The 26,166-nt window shown below is 44.2% G+C and overlaps 1 protein-coding gene across 7 annotated transcripts in view; it reads right to left on the bottom strand.

Moving 5' to 3' along the window:
• Nucleotides 1-20,681, bottom strand: part of CHD8 (chromodomain helicase DNA binding protein 8) — a 71,733-nt gene extending 51,052 nt beyond the window's left edge. The window contains exons 1-2 of one of the 7 annotated variants that reach the window (XM_030803592.1): nucleotides 1,089-1,193; nucleotides 798-862 (exon numbers count right to left, since the gene is read on the bottom strand). The gene's annotated coding sequence lies outside the window, so the exon portion shown is untranslated. Of the gene's footprint in view, nucleotides 1-797; nucleotides 1,043-1,088; nucleotides 1,194-20,589 lie in introns of those variants that run through there. The other 6 variants (XM_030803595.1, XM_030803593.1, XM_030803596.1 and 3 more) reach the window with 6 other exon arrangements.
• Nucleotides 20,682-26,166: the final 5,485 nt, after the last annotated feature.

Below are 26,166 nucleotides of genomic sequence, written 5' to 3'. Positions count from 1 at the left end.
CTCTTTCTGTAATGTGCACTTTTAGAAAGTACCACTCATGACCACTTAACCTCTAGCTGCTCAAAGGTTCAGAAAAGAATAAACTATTTTATTTACTTCAAGAACAAATCTTGTTGTTGGAAACTGTATCCTTTCAAGAAGATCAGTTGCAGATAGACATAAATACATGTTACTGAAACATAAGATGGGTAGAAACAGCTTAATTTAAATGAGAAATACCTTGAAAATAAAATAATCCAAAGGGCTAAAATGAAAATCACCAACATAATTTTAAAAGGGAAGTATTTTAAAACTGTACCATGAAGACATTTGTGAGACACGAAGGGTCTCAAATCTTATACAGAAATGAAAAATAAACATCCAAAGTGAATGCAATCACAATTTAGGGTCAGCAAAGGATCAGGATGGAAAGACATTGGACCAAATTGGAGCCACTCAGACTTCCTAAGTAGATCAAGATCCTAGGCCATTTTCTCTGTCTTCACCATTCTCACTGCCAAATGTGTGGCTACTCTGTTTTTGTTTTCCAATTACTGAAAGAGAAAGCACTCACACCTCAATCAAGGGTATGGTCATTTGGGGGAAAATAAGGCTGGTAAAGTAAGACCTTGTGAATAAATCGGAAAAGCAAAATAGGCAACTACGACAGCTAAAGACATGTATTTTCAGGGGGTAAAGAAGAAACTAGAGAGATTCTGCACTCATGAAAAAAGGGAAAGGGCGAGGTGAGGAAGTGAGGGGTTGATGGAGAGGAAAACGCGACTGGGGTGGGGGTGGGGGGGACCCGGGTACATTACCTGCTCATACTGCCGGGGTTCGTGCCAGTAAGGTCCATACAGCAGAGGCAGAAGATTTCTGGTAACTGGAGATCCCAAAATGGAAATGAGGTACATGCACTTGAGGTAAGGAGCTAGCGGGGGTGCCCTCCAGGGTGGGGATGGCCAAGACGGGAAGATGCGGGGGGTGGGGGGTGTGGATGCCCGGGAAGGGAGCAATGTTAGGGCGGAAGCTGCAGGCTGAGAGGCCCGACAAGCCCTGAAGGAGAAAAGGAGCTTTGCCTCACCCCAGTGGAGGAGAGGTGGCTTTACCTGCAGCGGCTGTGGGGGGCCGGTTCGCCCCTCTCCCTGTCTCTCCAGCACCAGTTCCCCCTCCTCCTGCGCAACCTAACATGATGCTCCTGCCCGCCCCGCGCCATCATTGGCTAAAGCGCACCGCCACTCACCAAAGGCGAAAAGACGCAAAACAGCGCAAAGGGTGGGACTATAAGGAGCTCCCTTCCCCCTCCCTCGCAGGTTAGGTTGAGAGCGCACGGAGAGGCCTATCCGGTTTCTAGGGCCGAGGCGAAGCCTGCAGCTTGCTTGAAAAAAGGGGGCTGGCCAGAGGAACAGTCTCATAGTACGCGAAACCAGTCCTGGAGATTAAATTCCCTACCATCTACACTGTATTCTTCACCCTAAAGAGTATAAACTTGGGAGGGAGGGTTCCGCGCTAGGCCAGCTCCGCCTCCCTCTGAATCCCCAGCCTTCTAGCAGCCCTGTCAACCCCTCTCCTGTAGTGACTACACCGTATCCCACTACCTAATAAAAGGGGCCAAATCTTCTTCCCTCCATCGTGGGAGTCAGCCCAGCTGGAATATGGGCCTTTTAAAGCACTCCTTCTGCCACAACACATAAGGTTGCCGTGCATTTTTGACACTCTGACCCTTCAATACCAATACGGCTTTTTAGACAGTAATTCCTGGGGCCCTCTAACAATTCCCGACCCTTAGCCCCTCAAAACAAACACTCCTCACCCTCTAAACTCGGTTTCCTGTTCCCCCATCTCTTGAAACTCAGCCCATTTGACCTTTTAATCAGTGTCCACTTTGCGATGTCACTTGAAATCACTCTAATTCCCAGTGAGACTAGACAACCCCAGAATGATGGTGTGCAAGCTTAAATCCACCAAAGTAAACTTTTTTTTTTCCTTTTTTGAGACAGAGTCTCACTCTGTCGCCCAGGCTGGAGTGTAGTGGCGCAATCTTGGCTCACTGCAACCTCTGCCTCCCGTGTTTAAGCGATTCTCTTGCCTCAGCCTCCCAAATAGCTGCGATTACAGGCGCCTGCCACCACACCCTGCTAATTTTTGTATTTTTAGTAGAGACAGGGTTTCACTACGTTGGCTAGGCTGGTCTCGAACTCCTGACCTCAAGTGATCCACCCACCCCAGCCTCCCAAAGTGCTGGGATTACAGGCGTGAGCCATCACGCCCCGCCAGGACACTGTTATTAAAAAGAGCAGTTTAGGCCGGGTGCGGTGGTGGCTCATGCCTGCAATCCCAGCATTTAGGGAGGCCGAGGTGGGCAGATCGCTTGTATCTAGGAGTTCAAGACCAGCCTGGGCATTATATAGTAACACCTAGTCTCTTAAAAAAAAAAAAAAAAAAAAAAAAAAGATGCTGGGCGCAGTGGCTCACACCTGTAATCCCAGCACTTTGGGAGAGCGAGGCGGGCAGACCACGAGGTCAAGAGATCTAGACCATCCTGGTTAACATGGTGAAACCCCGTCTCTACTAAAAATACAAAAATTACTGGGCAAGTCCCAGTTACTTGGGAAGCTGAGGCAGGAGAATCGCTTGAACCTGGGAGGCAGAGGTTGCAGTGAGCCGAGATCATGCCACTGCACTCCAGCCTGGTGACAGAGCGAGACTCTGTCTTAAAAAAAAAAAAAAAAAAGAGCAAAAAAAGGCCAGGTGCAGTGGCTCACACCTGTAATCTCAGCATTTGGGAGGCCAAGGTGGGCAGATCACTTGAGGCCAGGAGTTTGAGACCAGCTTGGCCAACATAGTGAAACCCCATCTCTACTAAAAATACAAAAACTAGCTGGGAGGGGTGGCACTCACCTGTAGTCCCAGCTACTGGGGAGGGTGAGGCACGAGGATTGCTTGAACCCAGCAGGTGGAGGGTGCAGTGAGCCAAGATCATGCCAAGGCACTCCAGCCTGGGCAACAGAGTGAGACAATGTCTCAAAAAAGAAAAAAAAAAAAGGGCGGCTTATTTCCTGACCATTAGTTTCCTCTGAAAGTATCCTCAACACTGAAATCCTATTTTCTTAATACTCTAAGGACACAAATTAGGAAAATCAACTTGCTTTAGATCTCCTATTTTTAAAGATCCTAGCATTACCACTGTCGCTAAAAACACCTAATTACCACTCCTGTAAAGAGCAATACTGTTTTCCCATTCACTGTGGCTCAAAACCTCAACAGTCTCTAAAACCTCCCCCCGTAGCCACCATCCAATCATTTGCCAAGTGTCATTGATTCTCTTACAATATATAACAAAGATTTTGGAGCTGCCAAAGACTCTGTCAACCTTCTTAGTGTACAGATGAGAAAACTGAGGCTTAGAGAGTTGAATGTTTGACTATGAAACTAAGTGGCAAGTTAGGATTCATATATCTGACTCCTATTTCTGCTGCCATCTCCCTTACTTATGTAGTTGCTTGTGTAAGAGAAAAGCCTCATAAATAATCTCTCTACTCACCCTACTAATCCATTCTGCAACCAGATTAATATCCTAAAACACAGTATGGCCAAATCAGACTTGTGCTGGAAAATTTTCTAAGGCTCTCAATTACTTAAGACAACATCTTATATTTCCTGTCTTATTTTCCACCATTTGTCTACATATACTTGCTAGCCAAAAAAAAAGACAAATTACTATTGTCATATTTTTTCTAATCTGAGCCTAATATTGCTGCCTTCAAATTATACACATCTTTAATTTCTTTCTTTGCATTACCAAAATCTTACTTATTATCCTCTAAGTTCAACATCAAATGCCTCTTATTACTTCAATATGTATTGAGTATATAATATGCCAAGTAATCTGCTAGTATTAGGGATCCAAAAACAAGTAAGACATAATCCCTACCCTCAACTCACAGTAAGTAAGAGTGCATTTGTGTATGTATGTGGGAAGAGGGTAAAGAGTAGGCAGTATGACAACAGTGACAAATAAAAACAATTATAATACAAGGTGATACATTCAATAAGACCAGCAGGGGCTTAGGAGGAAAAAACATCAATAAAGTAGTTTCTTTTTTTTGTTGCTGGTTTTTTTTCTTGAGATGGAGTCGCACTCTGTTGCCCAGGCTGGAGTGCAGTAGTGCGATCTCGGCTCACCGCAACCTCTGCCTCCTGGGTTCAAGTGATTCTCCTGCCTCAGCCTCCTGAGTAGCTGGGATTACAGGCGTCCACCACCATGCCCGGCTAATTTTTGTATTTTTAGTAGAGATGAGGTTTCACCATGTTGGCCAGGCTGGTCTCGAACTCCTGACCTCAGGTATTCCACCCACCTCAGCCTCCCAAAGTGCTGGGATTACAGGTGTGAGCCACCGCGTCCAGCCAAGAAAATAGTTTCTTAAACAATGAGGAAAAGGTACCAGGTGGGAGGGAAAAATGGGCTGTAAGAAAGGGATATTCAGGCAGCAGGGACAAGAAGAGGGAAGGCAAAACAAAGCATAGCAATGAGAAACAGCATGAGACATGTAGAGGAAACTCTAGTTCTGTAGTTCAGCCTTGCTAAAGTGTAAATCGCAAAGAAAGAACTGGGTGGAGATGAAGCTGAAGGGACAGGTAAGGGCCAGAGCGTGGAGAGCCTTGAATAACAATTTCTTACAGGTGGATGAGGAGCCACTGAAACATGGAATAACATAATCAGAATTACATTTTGATTAGCTAACTCTGGCTTTAGGGGGTGAGAGGACAGAGGACACAGAAGCAGTTAGGAGGCTGCTGTGAGACACGAGAAAGGAGTTGTATAGTGAACATTTGCTGTGTTTTTTTTTTCTGCTCAGCAACCAAAAGGCCCCTTCCTATATTTTCCATGGAAAGCTGGATCTTATCTCCTCATATGGAGCCTGGGGAGACAGGGTTCAATTGCCTCCTCCCCTTCCTAGCAAAGAGGAAGTATGCATGCACATGACCTAGGCTAGTTTAAGTGGATACTCCTGCTGGGGAAGTCTTGACTTTGCAGGAGTAATGCAAGACCCAAGACCAACCAGTTAGACAATATCTGGCAATGGCAGACATTAGAGTCCAACTGTAGCATCCTATATAGACTGGTCAGTGGTGTGACCATGACCTTCTCTTTGGTCTTCCCTCCTTTGATTTCACACCATTCTCTAAACCAGGTTCTCTAATATTCTCATTACTTTTTTGAGCCATTCAATATCCTTCCAATAAATTTTCTTTCTGCTTAAGTTAGCCAAAAGATGAGTCCTGTTGTTTGCAACCAAGAATCCTAACACAATTATTAGGGCCTAAATTATAGGAATATGGTTCAAAAGATAGTGGTGGAATTGTTTATTGGCCTTTTGCTAAGATCAAGTTTAAAACATAATAATGGAAGGGAAATGACAAAGCCAGAAACACTTAGGGGATAAAAATCAGTAGAACCTGGAGTTCAGAGGGAAAGATGAGTAGTTTAGCCATATTGAAAATGATCTGCCTAGGGCTGGGCGTGGTGGCTCACGCCTGTAATCCCAGCACTTTGGGAGGCTGAGGCGGGCGGATCACGAGGTCAGAAGATCGAGACCGGCCAGGCTTGGTGGCTCATGCCTGTAATCCCAGCTCTTTGGGAGGCCGAGGTGGGCGGATCACCTGAGGTCAGGAGTTCGAGACCAGTCTGGCCAACATGAAGAAACCCCATCTCTACTAAAAACACAAAATTAGCCGGGCGTGGTGGCACATGCTTGTAATCCAGGCTACTCGGGAGGCTGAGGCAGGAGAATTGCTTGAACCAGGGAGGGAGAGGTTGCAGTGAGCCAAGATCCTGCCACTGCACTCCATCCTGGGCGACAGAGGGAGACTCCATCTCAAATAAATAAATAAATAAATTTTTAGGCCGGGCACGGTGGCTCACGCTTGTAATCCCAGCACTTTGGGAGGCCGAGGCGGGCGGATCACGAGGTCAGGAGATCGAGACCACGGTGAAACCCCGTCTCTACTAAAAATACAAAAAAATTAGCTGGGCGTGGTGGCGGGCGCCTGTATTCCCAGCTACTTGGGAGGCTGAGGCAGGAGAATGGCGTGAACTCGGGAGGCAGAGCTTGCAGTGAGCCGAGATTGCGCCACTGCACTCCAGCCTGGGCGACAGAGCGAGACTCCGTCTCAAAAAAAAAAAAAAGAAGATCGAGACCATCCTGGCTAATCCGGTGAAACCCCATCTCTACTAAAAATACAAAAAAATTAGCCGGGCGTGGTGGTGGGCACCTGTAGTCCCAGCTACTCAGGAGGCTGAGGGAGGAGAATGGCGTGAACCCGGGAGGCGGAGCTTGCAGTGAGCCAAGATTGCGCCACTGCACTGCAGCCTGGGTGACAGAGTGAGACTCCACCTCAAAAACAAAAACAAAAACAAAAAACCAAAAAGAAAATGAGCTGCCTATAGTATGTTAAGTAGTGACAGTAGGAGGTTGGCTGTATGAGTCTAAAAGTCTGGCTTGGAGATAGATTTTGAGAGTTATTAGCAACTAAGTGTTAGCTGTAAAAGTGGAGATTACCCAGGGAATGTGAAGAGCAGATCAAGGATAAGAAAAACTGCAAGGCTGGGAGGCCAAGGCCGGAGAACTGCTTGAGCCCAGGAGTTTGAGATCAGCCTGGGTAACAAAGGGAGACTGTCTCTACAATTAGGCCGGGTGCAGTGGCTCATGCCTGTAATCCCATCACTGGGAGGTGGAGGCAGGCAGATTGCTTAAGCCCAAGAGTTCAAGACCAGCCCGGGCAACACGGCGAAACCCTGTCTCTACAGAAATACAAAAATTAGCCAGGCGTGTGACACAGGCCTATAGACCCAGCTGCTTTGAGGGCTGAGGCAGGAGGATTGCCTGAGCCCCGGAAGTTGAGGTTGCAATGAGTCAAGACTGGGCCACTGTACTGTAGCCTGGGCAACAGAGTCTGACCCTGTCTTAAAATAAAATAAAATAGAATAAAATAAAAAATTAGCCAGGCATGGTGGCACATGCTGTGGTCTCAGCTCTTGGGAGGCTAAGGCAGGAGGATCACTTAAGGCTGCAGTGAGCCATGTTCATGATACTGCATTCCAGCCTGGGTGACAGAGACCCTATTGGAAAGGAGAAAAGAGAGAGGGGAGGAGAGGAGAAGGGAGGGGAGGGGAGGGGAGAAAGGAAAGAAAGGAAAGAAAAGAAAAAAAGGAAGAAAGAAAGAAAGAAAGAAAAGAAACAAAGAAAGAAAGAAAAGACACAATGAAAGAAAGAAGGAAGGAAGGAAGGAAGGAAAAGAAAGAAAGAAAGAAAGAAAGAAAGAAAGAAAAGAAAGAAAGAAAGAAAGAAAGAAAACAATTGCACAAATATTGCTGGGAGAGACAAGAGAATGTTAATGTCTGTGAAGAACTGGAGAACCTATATCCATTCCAAAGAATGTAGCTGCAATTCACCTCTAATTAAGTCCTGCCAAATACAAACATACATCCAAGGTTGAAAGAAAACTTCAGATTTTCCAAAAGCCAGAATTTTGACTGTAAATAACTAATTTTTTAAGAAAATTAAACACTATGCAGGATAAAGAAAACACTTAGCTGGGCTGGGCTCAGTGGCTCACACCTGTAATCCCAGCACTTTGGGAGGCCGAGGCGGGAGGATCACGAGGTCAGGAGATCGAGACCATCCTGGCTAACTCGGTGAAACCCCGTCTCTACTAAAAATACAAAAAATTAGCCGGGTGTGGTGGCAGGCGCCTGTAATCCCAGCTACTCGGGAGGCTGAGGCAGGAGAATGGCGTGAACCCGGGAGGTGGAGCTTGCAGTGATCCGAGATTGCGCCACTGCACTCCAGCCTGGGTGACGGAGCGAGACTTCGTCTCAAAAAAAAAAAAAGAAAACACTTAGCTGGAGACCCAGCTGAGATTTTTAGTGGAGTGAGAAAAGCTAAGGAGGAACCCAGGAGAACATCAGAAATTAAGAATCAGAATAATGCCTTCTTAAGCAGGTAGAGAAAAAGCAGCTAGAGAAGCAAGACAGTGCAGTGTCACAGAGGCAGAGAATAGAGATTTGCAGGGGAAGAGTGATCAATCATATCAAACAAAGCAAAAATGTCCAACCATATAAGAACTTTAGGACTGGGCGCTGTGGCTCACGCCTGTAATCCCAGCACTTTGGGAAGCCGAGGCGGGCAGATCACGAGGTCAGGAGATCGAGACTATCCTGGCTAACATGGTGAAACCCCGTCTCCACTAAAAAATAACAGAAAATTAGCCACGTGTGGTGGCGGGCGCCTGTATTCCCAGCTACTCAGGAGGCTGAGGCAGGAGAATGGCGTGAACCCGGGAGGTGCAGCTTGCAGTGAGCCAAGATCACGCCATTGCACTCCAGCCTGGGCGACAGAGCGAGACCCCGTCTCAAAAAAAAAAAAAAAAACAAAACGAAAAAACTTTAAAATGTCCATTCGATGTAATAATTGAAAGCCTTTCTGATACCTACTTTCCACTGTCAAACCAGAAGTGAATCTGTCCATGTGAGTTTTCATAGCATTATGTATAGTCCTCTTTTAGGATAATTATCTTTTACTTTATATTTTACTTACATTTGTATATGGAAATATAATGAGCTTTGAAGTCCAAGGGACCTGGGTTCAAATTTCTGCCCCGTCAAGAAAATCAACCTTTCTAAGTCTAGCTCATTCCTCTACATAAAGGGGATAACAGTATTAAGTTACAGGAACATTTATGAGGATTAATGAAACAACTGGCACAGTACTTGACACATAACTGCTAAGTCCTAGTAGGTACTCGACAAATGTTGCTGGATAAATTGGAAAAAAAAATTGTTTTTGCCAATATCTATACCTAGGTTACAGTAATCAGCCTGAGAGAGGATCACTACCCAGATTAATGGCCTCCAAAATAGTTTAGTTTCAGTTGGCTAATACCTATGAGCTTGAGTGCACACTCTAGCTCTCTCTCCTTTTATATTAAATCTAATTTAAGGTGAACAGGAATAGCTACATTCTAGATTCTAGAGTCTGAAGATCATGTTCAACTAAATGGCTTTGGTCAGCCTAAGCCTGCTCCAGATGTTCTATGTCACTAGTATCCCATTTTGAGTGGTGAGACTTCACACTCTAAAGGATCCAAGGAAGGATTACAAAAATTGCAAAAACACCACTCCCACCCTCAAACATATTTTTTTTCCCATGGCTTATAGGACACCACACTTTTCAAGTTTTCCTTCAATCTATTTAACCACTTTTTTAAAAAAAAAAAAAACATTTGCTACTTTTTTCCTATACCACCCCTTTAATTGAAGTTCACTTTGGTCCTAGGCCTTCTTTTCATTCTATACTTTTTTTTCAAGGATGTCTAATTCCAATACATCACCTCAATTATTATTAATTATTTTCTTCAATAAATTATATGCTTGTCTCTCACATCTCTGGGCAAGATGTCACCTTTGAATTCTAGGTCTGTATATCTCCCTGCTTAATCCATAGCTTTTCTTGGTAGACTCTCCAGTTCCCCCATCCTCATCCCACTACCACATGTGCACATACACAAACTGGTAATCATTCTCCACCATCTCCTATCTGGATAGTCATGGTTGCACAGACCAGAAACCTACCTTACTACCCGTACCCAGTATTTTAAATTCCCATCTTTACCTCCTAAAGATCCCTCAAATCCATCTACTTCTGCCTTTATTACCCTTTGGCTCAAAAGATGGCTCAATTTACCATCTTCATTTCCCTGGACTACTGCAATTACCTTCTAACTGGTTCTCTTCCATTCTGCCACTTTAATTCTTACTTATCCTTCAAAGCTCATTTCAACAAAAAGTTGGGCCAGGCGCGGTGGCTCACACCTGTAATCCCAGCACTTTGGGAGGCCGAGGTGTGTGGATCACGAGGTCAGGAATTGAAGACCTGCCTGGCCAAGATGGTGAAACTCCATCTCTACTCAAAATAAAATAAAAATTTAGCCAGGCATGGTGGTGTGCGCCTGTAATCCCAGCTACCTGGGAGGCTGAGGCAGGAGAATTGCTTGAATCTGGGAGGCAGAAGAATTGCTTGAATCCAGTAGGCAGAGGTTGCAGTGAGCCAAAATCGTGCCACTGCACTCCAGCCTGGGCGACAGAGCAGGATTTGGTCTCAAAAAAAAAAAAAAAAAAAAGTCAGCTGGGCACGGTGGCTCAGACCTGTAATCTCAGCACTTTGGGAGGCCGAGGCAGGTGGATCATGAGGTCATCAGGAGTTCGAGACCAGCCTGGCCAAGATGGTGAAACCCTGTCTCTACTAAAAGTACAAAAATTAGCTGGGCGTGCTGGCGGGCACCTGTAATCCCAGCTACTCGGGAGGCTGAGGCAGGAGAATCAGTTGAACCCAGGAGGTGAAGGTTGCAGTGAGCCGAGATTGTGCCACTACACTCCAGCCTGGCGACAGAGCGAGACTCCGTCTCAAAAAAAAAAGATGGTGAAACCCCGTCTCTACTAAAACTACAAAAATTAGCCAGGTGCGGTGGCAGGCACCTGTAATCCCAGCTACTCGGGAGGCTGAGGCAGAAGAATTGCTTGAACCCAGGCAGCAGAGGTTGCAGTGAGCCAAGATCGCGCCACTGCACTCCAGCCTGGGTAACACAGCGAGATTCCGTCTCAAAAAAAAAAAAGAAAAAAGAAAAAAGTTTCCCTTGATTTCCCAGATTAGTAACAGCTAAAATTTTTGAATGTACATTACATGCCAGGCACTCTTCTAAGCAATGAAATGTATTAATATACTTTTCTTCCTTTTTTTTTTTTTTTTTTTTTGAGACAGGGTATCATTCTGTCACCCAAGCTGAAGGTGGCACCATCTTGGCTCACTGCAACCTCTGTCTCCCAGGCTCAAGCAATTCCTCTGCTTCAGCCTCCCAAGCAGCTGGGACAACAGGCACATGCCACCACGCTCGGCTAATTTTGCATTTTTGGTAGAGACAGGGTTTTGCCATGTTGCCCAGGCTGGTCTGGAACTCCTGGCCTCAAGTGATTGGCCTGCCTCAGCTTCCCAAAGTGCTAGGATTACTTTGGCGTGACACAGCTCCCGGCCTCTTATTTAATTTTCTTAACAAGACTAAAATAACTATCTCTATTTCACAGATGTGGAAACTGAGGCACAAAGAGATAATACCTTGCCCAATATCCTACAGCTAGTGAAAAGTAGTACCAGATTCAAATTTAGGCAGTGTAGCTCCAGAAGACACACTCTTAACCACCTTACTATACTATGCTCTAGGTTACATGCCCCATTATAAATTGTCTTATAACATCCAGTACTTCTCCTTTGTTGTAAAGATTGAATAACTGATTATATAATTGTTTGATGTCCACTCTCTCTCCCCCATTAGAATGCAAGTTCCACAAGGGTAAGGGCTTGTCTATGACTTGTCCATTACAGTATTCCCTTTGCTTATCGGGTGGTAATGGGCATTCAATGTATTTTTGTTGAAGGAATGCACTGAATTTCCAGTTGAAGGTGTGTGGGAGAGAAGTTTCTGAGCCAAAGCAACGGCTTCCCTCACTCAGACTGCATGACAACAAAAGGGCAGTAGCACAGTTTCCTACCAGAAACATTCAGAAGAGGTATCATAAAATTACAAGCACCTTCACTTTTGAGTAGCTATGGCAGACACAGCTTTTACATAAAGCAAAAGGGGTTGTATGGCACTACACATAAAAGACTGTTTTCTAGAGTGAGGTACTCGCTGTTGACTGTAATGAAATGTTAGTTACCCCGTCAGGGTTAGGACTATAATGCCTCAGTGGTGACCAATTCCAGCTGTGGCAAGAAGTGAACGGATGACACTATATCCTTTTTTGTTTGTTTGTTTGAGACAGGGTCTCCCCCTGTTGCCCAGGTTTGAATGCAGCAGCACGATCTCAGCTCACTGCAACCTCCTCCTCCAGGGTTCAAGTGATTCTCCCACGTCAGCCTCCTGAGTAGCTGGGAGTACAGGCACACACCACCACATCTGGCTAATTTTTGTATTTTTAGTACAGATGGGGTTTAACCATATTGGTCAGGCTGCTCTCAAACTCCCAACCTCAGGTGATCAACTTGCCTCAGTCTCTCAAAGTGCTAGGATTACAGGCATGAGCCACTGCGCCCAGCCGGATAACACTATATCCTTATGACTCAAAAATACAGCATGGATTCTTTTTTTTTTTCCTAAGTCAACCTCATTGTAGATTTTTTTTTTTCCAGTAAAACCCTCAAGTTTTGGCCTAAGTCTGAATACAGAAAATAAGAGCCTAATCTTTGGGGAACATTAGACTTAGGTCAAGTTTGGACTGGATCTGGAAAAGTTGCTCTTCACTGGCTCATGGTCACTAAGGTGAAAATAATACTCTGTGTTCTAGATGAGAAATCTCTAACTGGGCCAATGTTCACCTTATACTACCACTTTTGAGGATCCAACATAAGTAACAATATATGTTAATTTAGGTAACAGATTCCTGTCCTCTTCATGCTCCCCCACATACATTCCTGTATGTCCTATTTTAACTGAGCCAAGTACACATAAATTTGTTCAGCCTAATAGAAATATATAAATATTTACTTAATAACCAGAGGCTATACGGAATTGTTTTCACTGCAACCATTATGCTAAAAGAGTATGTGTGGGAGGAGAAACATCATAAAACACTGTTATTATCAGACTTGTGCCTAAAAACTGACCCCAGTGACATGGGATTCATGAAATTTTAATGAGCTAAACTGACTTGCATTGGCTAAAAAAGTGAGTTATATGCAAGACTGACCAAGTCATTTTCCCCTGTACAGCTTAAAGTATTTCACATAATCTTATCTTCAAAATAACTGAGTTAAATAAAAGAAACAAACTATTCTTTTTCGTTTTAACAGAGATACAAAGACATAAATAAATCTTACATTCTCAAGGTTCTACAATTTTCAAAGGCACAGCTTTAACAGGCTACTGAATACCTACCTGTCTAGTGCTGTGGTCAAAGACAGTTTGCACACAGGGGTCAGCACTGAAGTTTTTTTTGTTTTTTGAGACGCAGTCTCACTCAGTCACCCAGGCTGGAGTGCAGTGGCTCAATCTCAGCTCACTGAAAACTCCGCCTCCCAGATTCAAGCGATTCTCCTGCCTCAGCCTCCTGAGTAGCTGGGACTACAGGCACGCGCCACTACACCCAGCTAATTTTTTTTTTTTTTTTAATTTTTAGTAGAGACGGAGGTTTCACCATGTTGGTCAGGCTGGTCTCAAACTCCTGACCACATGATCCGCCCACCTCCCCCTCCCAAAGTGCTGGGATTACAGGCGTGAGCCACTGCACCTGGACCAGCACTGAACTTTTAAAAGGAGGGAGGCTGGGCTGGGCACGGTGGCTCACACCTGTAATCTCAGTACTTTGGGAGGCCGAGGCGGGCAGATCACGAGCTCAGGAGATCAAGACCATCCTGGCTAACAAGGTGAAACCCCGTCTCTACTAAAAATACAAAAAATTAGCCAGGCGTGGTGGCGGGCACCTGTAGTCCCAGTTACTCGGGAGGCTGAGGCAGGAGAATGGTGAGAACCCGGGAGGCGGAGCTTGCAGTGAGCCGAGATCGTGCCACTGCACTCCAGCCTGGGCGACAGAGCGAGACTTCATCACAAAATAAATAAATAAAATAAAATAAAAGGAGGGAGGCTGGATAATAAATGGGGCTTTGAAGTCAGACCAGAGTTCCTCCTACTCTTGGTTGTGTTACTAACCTCACAGTCTTTTTTTATTTTCCCTGTAAAATGAAACTAGCACCACATACATTTCAGTTATTCTTAAAAGATAACATACAATGTTTGGCACATAGTAGGCAAATAAAAAGGAATTTATTATTCTCCATCCAATATCTTAAAACAGTACCACTGAAGGCTTCTCTCAAAGCAAAATTACTCCTCAGAGACTTGGCAGTGCTGATCTGTTAGGCAGAATGGAGGGATACCGAAATAGATGTAAAAGTTGCACAATTAGAATGGCAGGACTGCTGGGCAGGATGAAAGGACTCCAGAAGTACCGTGCTGAGAAAGCAGCACAAGTCTTTAACATCATAACCATGAAACAGATTTCAACCAGCACTTGTGATCTAGAGTAACATCCCAGGTAATTCAACTAATCACTTTTAGTTTGTAGGAATATGTCAGTGTCTATTTCTTAAGTATTCCATTTACTTCACAATACCTGCTTGTGGTAACTTTTAGTTTCCAACTGACTAGACTGTCCCTTGGTAGTTCACATGCCCAGATCCAGCTTACTTAGCTTTTGACTCCCATGACTTTCGGGAGCGTAGTGAAAGGAAGTAACCATTGCCTACACTATATATTTAAATTTTCATTTAAAAAAGCAGTCATATTTGTAAAACAGGCGAAAGCACTACATTTTATAGGAGAATTGATATGCAAATTAAGGAAGAACTGACTAATGTGCCCCAGACCCAGGAAGGGGAGGAAAAACAAGAATGACTGGGTACTGAGTAGAAGAAATGAAAAATACTGAGTAAAAGTTCAATGTTCATGCAACTTGCTAGCCCCTATTCAAAAATCCACTAATTTGTGCAGCAGCAATAGAAAATGAAAAAAAAGATGAAAAAATTCAAAAATCCAGAAACATCTTACCATTAGTGATGTTTACTTAGATAGATGTATATCTGATAAAATCATGTTCCATACACAAAATTCTGTTATGATTTGGGTCTATCTAAATAGACAGCCAAACTACAGAAATCACTGGTTTCTTCTAGAGCTAACCAAAAAGAAATTCCCATATCACTAATATGACAATGTACTTCTGAATAACCATGTCCCAAAGAAATAAGCCCCAAAGATATAGTGCATCCCCAAAGTATGTGGAAGAAAAAAAGAAAGCAGGAAATTCCAAAGCTTTCTATAATAACACAAGAGACAATCTGAGAAACCTTAAACATTTTACAACTCTCAGCTGAGCACTGTGACACGGGCCAGCCTATAACCCCAGCTACTTGGGAGGCTGAGACGGGAGGACTACTTGGGCCAAAAAGTTTGAGGTTGCAGTGAGCTATAATTGCACTACTGCGCTCCAGCCTACATAACAAACAGAGTAAGATCCTGCCTCTTAAAAAAAAAAAAAAAAAAAAAAAAAAACAGAAAAAAAGAAAAAAAAAGTGTAAGACCTTATAGCTGTTGGGTATCCTTCTTCTCAAATAAAATTAAGAATTCAGTTAATATATATCCTTTATTGGAAAGCTACTGACATAGTCTTAGAAGAATTACAGACTCTGAAAACAAAAAGGTGTTATTAGGAAATTACTAATCACTGGAATATTGAGACACTACCCAAAGGATTGGCACTATCACATTTAAGGTGCTAACATACAAGGGAGCAATGAAGCACAGTCCTGGAAATTATCTGGTAATTTCAGTAGCATGCTATTTAATTATCTTTTTTAAATGAAATAAACAACAAATAAAATGAAGTCATATACAATAAATATCTATGGAAATATTAATATACAAAGGAAAGAAAATCAGGGATATTTCACTCCTTAAATGACAAGGTCAACCCTTTCTTAATAATTACACATAACAGTAAATCATAGTTCTGGAAACTCTTTCCAAACAAACTAGTGAGAACATACTACAGGAGAATCTGAATTTGAAGAGGTTAGAATGTTGTCTAAGATCGCTACACTGCTCCACTGCTTAAAATATATTCCTGGATCTTTCCCTGCTGAAGACTAATGTAAAAGTAATTATCAGCAGAGCGCGGTAGCTCACACCTGTAATCCCAGCTCTTAGGGAGGCAGAGGCAGGAGGATAGCTTGAGCCTAGGAGTTTGAGACCAGCCTGGCCAACATAGTGAAACCCCGACTCTACTAAAAATACAAAAATTAGCCGGGCATGATGGCATGCGCCTATAGTCCCAGCTACTCGGGAGGCTGAGGCAGGAGAGTCACTTGAACCCAGGAGGCGGAGGTTGTGCTGAGCCAAGATCGCCCCATTGCACTCCACCCTGGGCAACAGAGACTCTGTCTCAAAAAAAAAAGTAATTATCTATGCCAGGCTAATTTCTATCTACGACTGCTGGAATTTTTATTATCCTCTACCATACAATTAATGGGTAGAAATTACTAGCTTTAAGTCTCCTGCTGCAACCTGAAGGCAACAAATAAGATATTTTGAAGTTGACCATTTTGCTTCATGTAACATTAACAAACTAGGGGCCTAGTGAAGGATGGAAACTATATAATTAATAATAAAAGGGCAAAAGAAATGTTACCTAGAGAACAGCTTAATGAGAAACCTCAGAGATTAAGATACTTTGTAGTTTAAACGTAAAACATTAAGTAACTACAAAGAGGTGGACTTATTTTACAATACAAATACAATGAAAACTTTAGAGTTTCATTTAAAGTTTACTCACCCACAAAACCGAGAGATTAAAGGAGAAAAAGGTTATCCAAGACAAAATCTAGAATGCAGTAAATGTTTTGTTGTCGTTTTGAGATGGAGTCCCGCTCTGTCACCAGGCTACAGTGCAGTGGCGCGATCTCGGCTCACTGCCATCCCTGCCTCCCCAGTTCAAGCGATTCTCCTGCCTCAGCCTCCCGAGTAGCTGGGCCTACAGGACCGCGCCACCACGCCCAGCTAATTTTTGTGTTTTTTTTAGTAGAGACGGAGTTTCACCATGTTGCCTAGGATGCCCGCCTTGTCCTCCCAAAGTGCTGAGATTACAGGAGTGAGCCACTGCACCCAGCCAGAATGCAATAAATGTTAAATAAACTTTAAGTAAAAGAAAACTTCAGGCCAGGTGTGGTGGCTCACGCTTGTAATCCTAGCACTTTGGGAGTCCGAGGCAGGCAGATCAGCCTGAGGTCAGGAGTTTGAGACAAGCCTGGCCAACATGGTGAAACCCTGTCTCTGTTAAAAATACAAAACATTAGCTGGGCGTTGTGGCACACGCCTTAACCCCAGCTACTTGGGAAGCTGAAGCAGGAGAATCACTTGAACCCAGGAGGCGGAGGTTGCAGAGAGCCGAGATCGCGCCACTGCACTACAGCCTGGGTGACATAGGGAGACTCATCTCAAAAAAAAAAAAAAAAAAGATAACTTCATACAACAACCTTATTACATAGAGATACAACTGTCAGCCGGGCACAGTGGCTCACGCCTGTAATCCCAGCGCTTTGGGTGGCCAAGACAGGCCGATCACGAGTTCAGGAGTTAAAGACCAGCCTGGCCAATATGGTGAAACCCTGTCTCTACTAAAAATACAAAAACTAGCCGGGCGTGGTGGTGCGCACCTGTAGTCCCAGCTACTCAGAAGGCTGAGGCAGAAGAATCGCTTGAACTGGGAGGCAGAGCTTGCAGTGAGCAGAGATCGCACCACTGCATTCCAGCCTGGGTGACACAGCGAGACTCCGTCTCAAAAAAAAAAAAAAAAAAAAAAAAGAAAATACAACTGTCAGGCTGGGTGTGGTAGCCCACACCTGTAATCCCAGCACTTTGGGAGGCCAAGGTGGGAGGATCACTTGAGCCGAGGAGTTCAAGACCAGCTGGGGCAAGATGGACCCCTGTCTCAGAAAGGAAAGAAAGAAAGAAAGAAAAGAAAGAAAGAAAGAAAGAAAGAAAGAAAGAAAGAAAGAAAGAAAGAAAGAAAGAAAAAAAGAAAAGAAAAGAAAAGAAAAGAAAAGAAAAGAAAGACAGACAGACAGACAGAAAGAAAGGAGAAAGAAAGACAGACAGACAACTCTCATTTGGGTACTAGGTACCAAAGAAAGACCACATCTTGAAAATTAGATTCCCTAAAAGGTTTCAATTTTCACGAGGTCAGGAGTTAACGACCAGCCTGGCCAATATGGTGAAATCCCGTCTCTACTAAAAATACAAAAATTACATTCCCTAAAAGGTTTCAGCTAAACAGAAGCAAAAACATACAATGTCAGTGAATTAAGCGAAAAGGAAAGTGCACAAAATCACAGGAAGATGAAAAGATCACCACTTGGTGAGACAAAAGAATAAAAGATCATAGATCATGAAAGACGGGATATAAAAAGTTAAAGTGAGATAAGAAACATGATAGTCTATCAACTGCTAAAGGTAAAATAGTAAATATTATACCACAATGGTCACAGTAATGTAAGGACAGGTCATGCGAAGACCTGCAGGTCAAGGACTTCACTTGCTCAAATGCAACTCTAGAAGTAGAGTGATTCTAGAGGTGAAAGTGGAGACTCGGGAGAAATGTTTGTCTTCTGTTTTCCTCCCAAGTATTAGGCTCAATGTAAGCTCAGAAGATAGCTCAACTCTTCCAGAGCTGTAGACAAACAGTTCCCTAAAGCATTTAGCATTCATCTGAATGTTAGTCCTTTCACAGATGAGAATATCAAATCTTATTTCTTCAGTAAGCAAACACAGTTTTGATACCCACAAATTAAGCTTACATGGTAGTTTTGCTTAGAAAAGTGGCTCATGCCTGTAATCCCGGCACTTCGGGAGGCCGAGGTGGGAGGATCTCGAGGTCAGAAGTTCAAGACCAGCCTAGCCAATACGGTGAAACCCCGTCTCTACTAAAAAAAAAAAAAAAAAAAATTAGCCGAGCGTGGTGGCGGGCGCCTGTAATCCCAGCTACTCAGAAGGCTGAGGCAGGAGAATTACTTGAACCTGGGAGGCGGAGGTTGCAGTGAGCCCAGATCATGCCATTGCACTCCAGCCTTGGTGACAGAGCAAGACGCCGTCTCAAAAAAGAAAAGAAAAGAAAACTGACAAAACCAAAAGGGCAGATGCACAGGACAGATCAAACATGGAGAATACAAAAACTGTTCAAGCACTCATACACTGTTCCATTATATCCCTTATCCCAATCCATTACTCCTTTGCTATTTCACTCTAGCTGTGTCGCCCAGGCCGGAATGCAGTGGCACGATCTTGGCTCACTGCAATCTCTACCTCCAGGGTTCATGCGATTTTCATGCCTTGGCCTCCCATGTAGCTGGGACTACAGGCGCGCATCACAATGCCCGGCTAATTTTTTTTTTTTGGTATTTTTTGTACTTTTAGAGACGGGGTTTCACCATGTTGGTCAGGCTGGTCTCAAACTCCTGACTTCAAGTGATCCGCCCGCCTCCACCTCCCAAAGTGCTGGGATTACAAGCATGAGCCACGGCGCCTAGCCCACTATTTCAGTTTTAAACCTTCTCCCAAGCCTGTCTCTTCACACTTGCCTACTCTCTCTTTGGCCAATGTCTTTCACTTGCCTTCAGATCCACTGACGCGCCTCTCTTGCAACAGAAGGTCTTCTTACATGGAAAATGTTTTTCTTATCATAACTATTTTTTTAAGGGTTGGGATAATTCCAAAGTACTTGAAATAAGTTTCTCACATCTTGCTCTATGAGGTTGACTAGAATTTGTTCTGAAACCTACTGGGTGACCAATACAAAAGAAATTCCTAAACAGAAGACACGATCTAATTAACTAACACAGGACACTATCCAAATCACAAACTCACTTTCGATATGTAATGTGCCCCACACCAGATGACTTCAGCAGATGCTAACCTAGGCTGAGAATCCTTGACTGAGTCGACAAACTCAGAAAAGCATGGAGATGAAACGATCTGTGGACGATGGTGTGATGGTAGGATGCAGCAGACACTGACAAGGCAGCTCCCCTGGCTTGTGTTTGGGGCGCTCCGCTGTTTATTCTTTAATAGAAAAAGACAGAGTTCTAAATCTTTGACTTCTGGCTCACTTTGCTTAGCATACAAGAGATCGGTCCACTATATACCTTTTCTGTGAAGATCCTAACCGCTTCAAGACTGTCTCTTAAAAAGCAAGAGACTGCTGCATTTGCACAGCTGCTAGAGGGAAATTCCCTGCGACACTAGAGACAGGTAAATAAAGAAACTGCATTCGCTCCAAGGCAGGGGGAGGGGTCTTCTATCAGTGAAGAGTTTACATAATGCAACGGAAAACCAGTGAGCTCTGCAGACCTGTCAAGGAAGATGCAAGGCTTGAGCTCCTCTCTTCCCACCATCTCTAAACATTCTCCAACAGCCTGCTCTTCACTCCCAGAGATCCACAGAACTTACACCTGAGAATGAGTAACAATCTGCATACGCTTACCCCATGCTTTCCTACCCACCTTTATTATTAAAATACAGAAGAAAAAAGAAAAATAAAAAGAAGTAGAAAACCCTAACCACCTATTTCTGAATCCAAAGTATGGAGTAACCAAACGGGGCCAGGGAGTTTTCCCTTCTCTGAAGAGAGAACAAGGCGCCGCCTCCAATCTACACTACGCCCAGTAATGCAATGACAAGCCCTGAAAACTCCACAGCGTCCCAAGCAGTCCCTCGCGGCTCGGCCCGGCTCGGACCCCGCGGCCCGGCAGCCACTCTCTCCCCCGGCCTCTCACAAAGGAGACTAGTTCAGTCCGGAGCATCACCCCGCACCTGATCCCTCACAACTCGGGGGCGAGCAGGCGGTGGAAGAGAGAGGAGGAGGAGTTACTTAAATCAAATCTCTGAGAGCCTCAGCTTTTGCTGACTCCTGGCCCAGCACTGAGGAGCGGGTGTGAGCGGGAAGCCTACCTGTGCAAGTCCTGGTGCTTCCTTTCCAGGCAGCGTTTCAACTCACCCTCTCCGAGAACAAGGCGCCTTCCGGCGGAGCATGGCCAGCCCTCGCCTCAATCTAGCTTGCTAGTAGTCCATTCTCCCTATGCTCCGCCCCCCTGCGCTCCCATCCGCCAATGGCAGCACCGAAGCCCGGCCTCTTCCAGAGAGCTAGTGTGAGCGCTATCCAGGAAGTCTCTTGAGGGTGGAAGGTCCTAGGAGGATGAGACGGGTACGTAGGCGACCACAAATATGCCTGATTGAAAATAAAATCTGGCGGCGGCTCGCCTCTGACTACTCAGTTCACAGGCGGCCAGGCCCCTCTGTTTCTTTTTTTGACCCCCGCCATTGGGGGCGCTCTGAACTAAAACAACACTTAGTTACCTACTTCTGGGAAGCCATCTTGGCTCGGACTCGGGGACTGGGTGAGAGTGCTTAAAGAATCTGAAGCCCCTGTCGGCGTTCTGTCCGACTATCTAGGTCCAGCCGGAACATACTCTCCTGTATACACTTAGGAGGCCCCTCAGTCACGACGTGAAACCCTGGAATAATGCCATATGTGGTTACGGGCAACCACCACCACCCTCTCACTTAACTGTAGGAGTAAAGCAATTTTAACAAATCAAATAAGCAAAAATTAATTATTCTAATGAGAGTGAAAGTTGCACTTTCCTAGGGTAATCCTTTATGGACACCTCACTCAAAATATCAGGACATGTATCTATTCTAGGTGCTACTAAGCTTTAGGATTCACTGCAAATTTTCCAGTAGGGGCACTGTGAATCAGTTGGAAATCAAGAACAGGACTTAAGGAGGAATTCCTTTTTTTTTTTAAAGGCCTAATTTTGTTTGTTTGTTTGAGACGGAGTCTCGCTCAGTCACCCAGGCTGGAGTGCAGTGGGGCAATCTCGGCTCACTGCAACCTCTGCATTCCGGGTTCAAGCAATTCTATCTCAGCTTCCTTAGTAGCTGAGACTACAGGCGCCCACCACCACGCCCAGCTAATTTTTGTATTTTTAGTAGAGATGGGGTTTCGCCATGTTGGTCAGGCTGGTTTCGAACTCCAGACCTCAAGTGATCCACCCACCTCGGCCTCCCAAAGTGCTGGGATTACACACATGAGCCACCATTCCTGGCCAAGAAATCTCTTTTTTAAAGTTGTGAGTGAGGGAATCCTTCCAGATTATTAAAGGAATTTCTCAAGGAGTAACATAATTGCATGGTCTTACACGATAGGAGCTCGAGACACTAAGGAGTCATATGAGTGATAAGACTTGGCCTTAAACCGGGCGCGGTGGCTCACGCCTGTAATCCCAGCACTATGGGAGGCTGAGGCGGGTGGATCACGAGGTCAGGAGTTCGAGACCAGCCTGGCCAACATAGTGAAACCCCGTCTCTAGTAAAAATACAAAAAAAAAAATTAGCCGGGCGTGGTGGCAGGCACCTGTAATCCCAGCTACTCGGGAGGCTGAGGCAGGAGAATCGCTTGAACCCAGGAGGTGGAGGTTGTGGTGAGCCAAGATCTCACCAGTGCACTCCAGCCTGGGCAACAAGAGCGAAATTCCATCTCAAAAAAAAAAAAAAAAAAAAGACTTGGCCAAATACACTTCCCTGTGTATCAAAATCTGTCAGCCAAGACGGGCGCGGTAGCTCACGCCCGTAATCCCAGCACTTTGGGAGGCCAAGGTGGGTGGATCACCTAAGGTCAGGGGTTCGAGACCAGCCTGACCAACATGGAGAAACCCCATCTCTACTAAAAATACAAAATTAGCTGGCTGTGGTGGCACATGCCTGTAACCCCAGCTACTCGGGAGGCTGAGGCAGGAAAATCGCTTGAACTCCGGAGGCGGAGTTTATGGTGAGCCTAGATCGTGCCATTGCACTCCAGCCTGGGCAACAAGAGGGAAACTCTGTCTCAAAAAAAAAAAAAAAAAATCTGTCAGCCAAATTCTCTCCTGGCTACTGCTGCCATTGTATCAATTTGATGTTAGTATTAAGATTTATCAGAACAATGTGTTTGTCTGTAAATGCATATACAGATATAACCTTAATTAATAGTTTCTAGGAGGCCGGGCGCGGTGGCTCACGCCAGTAATCCCAGCACTTTGGGAGGCCGAGGCGGGCGGATCACGAGGTCAGGAGATCGAGACCATCCTGGCTAACACAGTGAAACCCCCGTCTCTACTAAAAATACAAAAAAAATTAGCTGGGCATGGTGGCGGGCGCCTGTAGTCCCAGCTCCTCGGGAGGCTGAGGCAGGAGAATGGCGTGAACCCGGGAGGCGGAGTTTTCAGTGAGCCGAGATCGCGCCACTGCACTCCAGCCTGGGCGTCAGAGCCAGACTCCGACTCAAAAAAAAAAAAAAAAAAAGGCCGGGCGCAGTGGCTCACGCTTGTAATCCCAGCACTTTGGGAGGCCGAGGCGGATCACGAGGTCAGGAGATCGAGACCACGGTGAAACCCCGTCTCTACTTAAAATACAAAAAAATTAGCCAAATTAGCCGGGCGTGGTGGCGGGCGCCTGTAGTCCCAGCTACTCGGAGAGGCTGAGGCAGGAGAATGGCGTGAACCCGGGAGGCGGAGCTTGCAGTGAGCCGAGATTGCGCCACTGCACTCCAGCCTGGGCGACAGAGCCAGACTCTGACTCAAAATAAATAAATAAATAAATAAATAAATAAAAGTTTCTAGGATGAGAGCCTATTATCCATCTGGTACAGAATAGACCTGTCATCAAAGGAGCTGTAGATATTATGCAAATGGGAACAGGTGTGCCTGAACCAATTTCTGGTACCTACACTGATCTTAGTATGATTTCCAATGGTCTTGGCCTTCAAAAACCAATGGACATTGGTAAGACTATAGATGGGAAAAAAAAAAAACAGTGGACATTATTTCGTAACTACCATTCTTCATATGGCGTGGGAGATGCACTTTTTATAATTCTTCATGACCACTTCACTCAGAATACAGATGATTTTGCACAGATACTTTTTTTTCTCATGCTTCCCTTACAATTGGTGCAACACCCAAGTACAGAAGGTCGTAAGTTGGCTTGGATAATAGAACAAGATATAGGCATTAATATTAAAAAACTGTGCTCCAAAATAACAAAATGGCATCCTTTATTGACTCTGAAAGCAGTAGCTCTAGGCAGAATGCTGTCTTTGACCAATCCTCTAATGCTTCTCAATTGCTAAAGATTGTTTTTCGGGTAGTTCAAAAAAAAAAAAAAGCCTTCTGTACAGAAACTAGTTTTTATTACTTTAGTTTTGGCCCAGAGGTAAGGGGGCAGGCTAACTCCAAATTCAACAGCTTCAAATCCTTTTTGGAATCAGGTAGGACTTTAAAAACAAAACAAAAGCATAACCAAAGCAATACCCCAAATGTCTTCCAACTTCCTGTGGTGCACTGTTAACTATTACTACTACTACTGGGGTCAGAATCAAGTATAAAATGAATCCCAAAGAGGCTTCTTTGTTATCTTTAATTCCCTAAGAGGGGAGTATCTACTAATGTTTGGGATACAATCAGAAATGACACATGGAGTATGAATAGCTTTGATACATGCATATATTTAATAATGAAACAATTCATCAACAGCAAAAAGAAAGTAGAAAAATTCATAAGACCTCAGTGCTGTGGAAGAGAATGGGACATCATGGAAAAAAGATACATATAGCAACCAACCCAGAAGGCTGCATGATGAGTGAAGCAAAGGCAAATTTGGCTAAGGTAGTATTATATGCTCTGAAAAGAGAATGGCTGGATAGGTACCCACTTATCTGACTGCTTACTAGCAGGCAGCCTTACTGTATGCCTCATGGAATGGAGGCAAAGAGCCAGGGAAAGGTGGGAGGGGAGAAGGAAAAGAACAGTATAAAACCCAGGGTAAACAAATGAGAGGGGCAGAATTACAAAGAGAGGACTCTAAAGTCTTTTGTTTCCTTTAAAGTCTAAAATAAACCTTAAGTTTTTAACTATGTCAGTCAAATTCAATGAACACATAATGAGTAGCACTAGGCACTGTAAAGGAATGATAGGGGGAGTAATTTATAAAAATAAAGGAATGACATGGATCCTGCTCTCAAGGAGCTTACAACTTATATGGAAAGACAAGATTCCACACAAAAACAACTGCAAACCATATTTACATAGTAATATACATAAAAATAAATATACATATAAATATACTTATGAATAACCAACATATGAAAACTAAGGAATATTGTGTTAATAATTGCTTAGAAGTACCTAAGTCTGTTACTAAAGAAAAAATTTGTGGACTTTTAAGTATAGTTAGTGGAGAGTACGGCATGTGCAAAGGTATGGAACTAGGAATAAATATGTCACATTCAGTAAGTAGATTAGCCTGATTGGAGTAGAAAGTCTAGGTCTAGTTAAGAAGGGAGTTTGATGAAACAGTAGAAGTCTATCTGGTGAAAGACACTATAATGTTAGATCTGGTCCCTAAAATAAAATGAATAGGGAACAAATGTTTTCTTTAGGTAATAAGTGGCCACATATCCCTGACCAACTTCACTGCTCTTACAAGTTCTGAAGTTACACTAAGAGATAGAAGCTAATAATAGGATAGTAGAGAAGTACTCAGTGCTCTTGGGCAACTGCCTTCTACAAGAATTCTTAGGAAGTGGCAAGTAAATCCCCAAAGGCAAGGAAGAAAAAAACTCAATGAAATTCTGAGGCAGAGGATCTATCAACCAAAGGCCAACTAGATCTAGGTAACTGCAAGTCTTCAAGCAGAATGTCCTTGACCCTAATTATTAGTGGGGAGCGGATTGTATATGCTTATGAAATTATTTATTTAGGCCGGGCACCGTGGCTCACGCCTGTAATCCAGCACTTTGGGAGACCAAGGCAGGCGGATCATGAGGTCAAGAGATCAAGACCATCCTGGCCAACATGGTGAAACCCCGTCTCTACTAAAAATACAAAAATGAGCCAGGCGTGGTGGCACACACCTGTAGTCCCAGCTACTCGGGAGGTTGAGGCAGGAGAACTGCTTGAACCTGGAAAGTGGAGGTTGCAGTGAGCCGAGATCGTGCCACTGCACTCCAGCCTGGAGACACAGTGAGACTCCATCTCAAAAAAAAAAAAAAAAAAGAAAAAAAGAAAAAAAAATTTAGGGGGGAGGGGGGAGGGACAGCATTAGGAGATATACCTAATGCTAAATGACGAGTTAATGGGTGCAGCAAACCAACACGGCACATGGATACATATGTAACAAACCTGCACATTGTGCACATGTACCCTAAAACCTAAAGTATAATAATAAAAAGAAAAAAAAATTTATTTATTTATTTATTTGAGACAGAGTTTTGCTCTTGTTGCCCAGGCTGCAGTGCAATGGCGTGATCTTGGCTTAGCGCAACCTTCACCTCCTGGGTTCAAGCGATTCTCCTGCCTTGGCCTCTTGAGTACCTGGGATTACAGGCATGCACCACCACACCCAGCTAATTTTGTATTTTTAGTTGAGACGGCGTTTCTCCAAGTTGGTCAGGCTGGTCTCGAACTCTTGACCTCAGGTGATCCACCCGCC

This window comes from Nomascus leucogenys, chromosome 22a (assembly GCF_006542625.1).
Source record: "Nomascus leucogenys isolate Asia chromosome 22a, Asia_NLE_v1, whole genome shotgun sequence".
NCBI classification, from domain to species: Eukaryota; Metazoa; Chordata; class Mammalia; order Primates; family Hylobatidae; genus Nomascus; species Nomascus leucogenys.
This window is presented reverse-complemented; position numbering and strand designations above follow the sequence as displayed.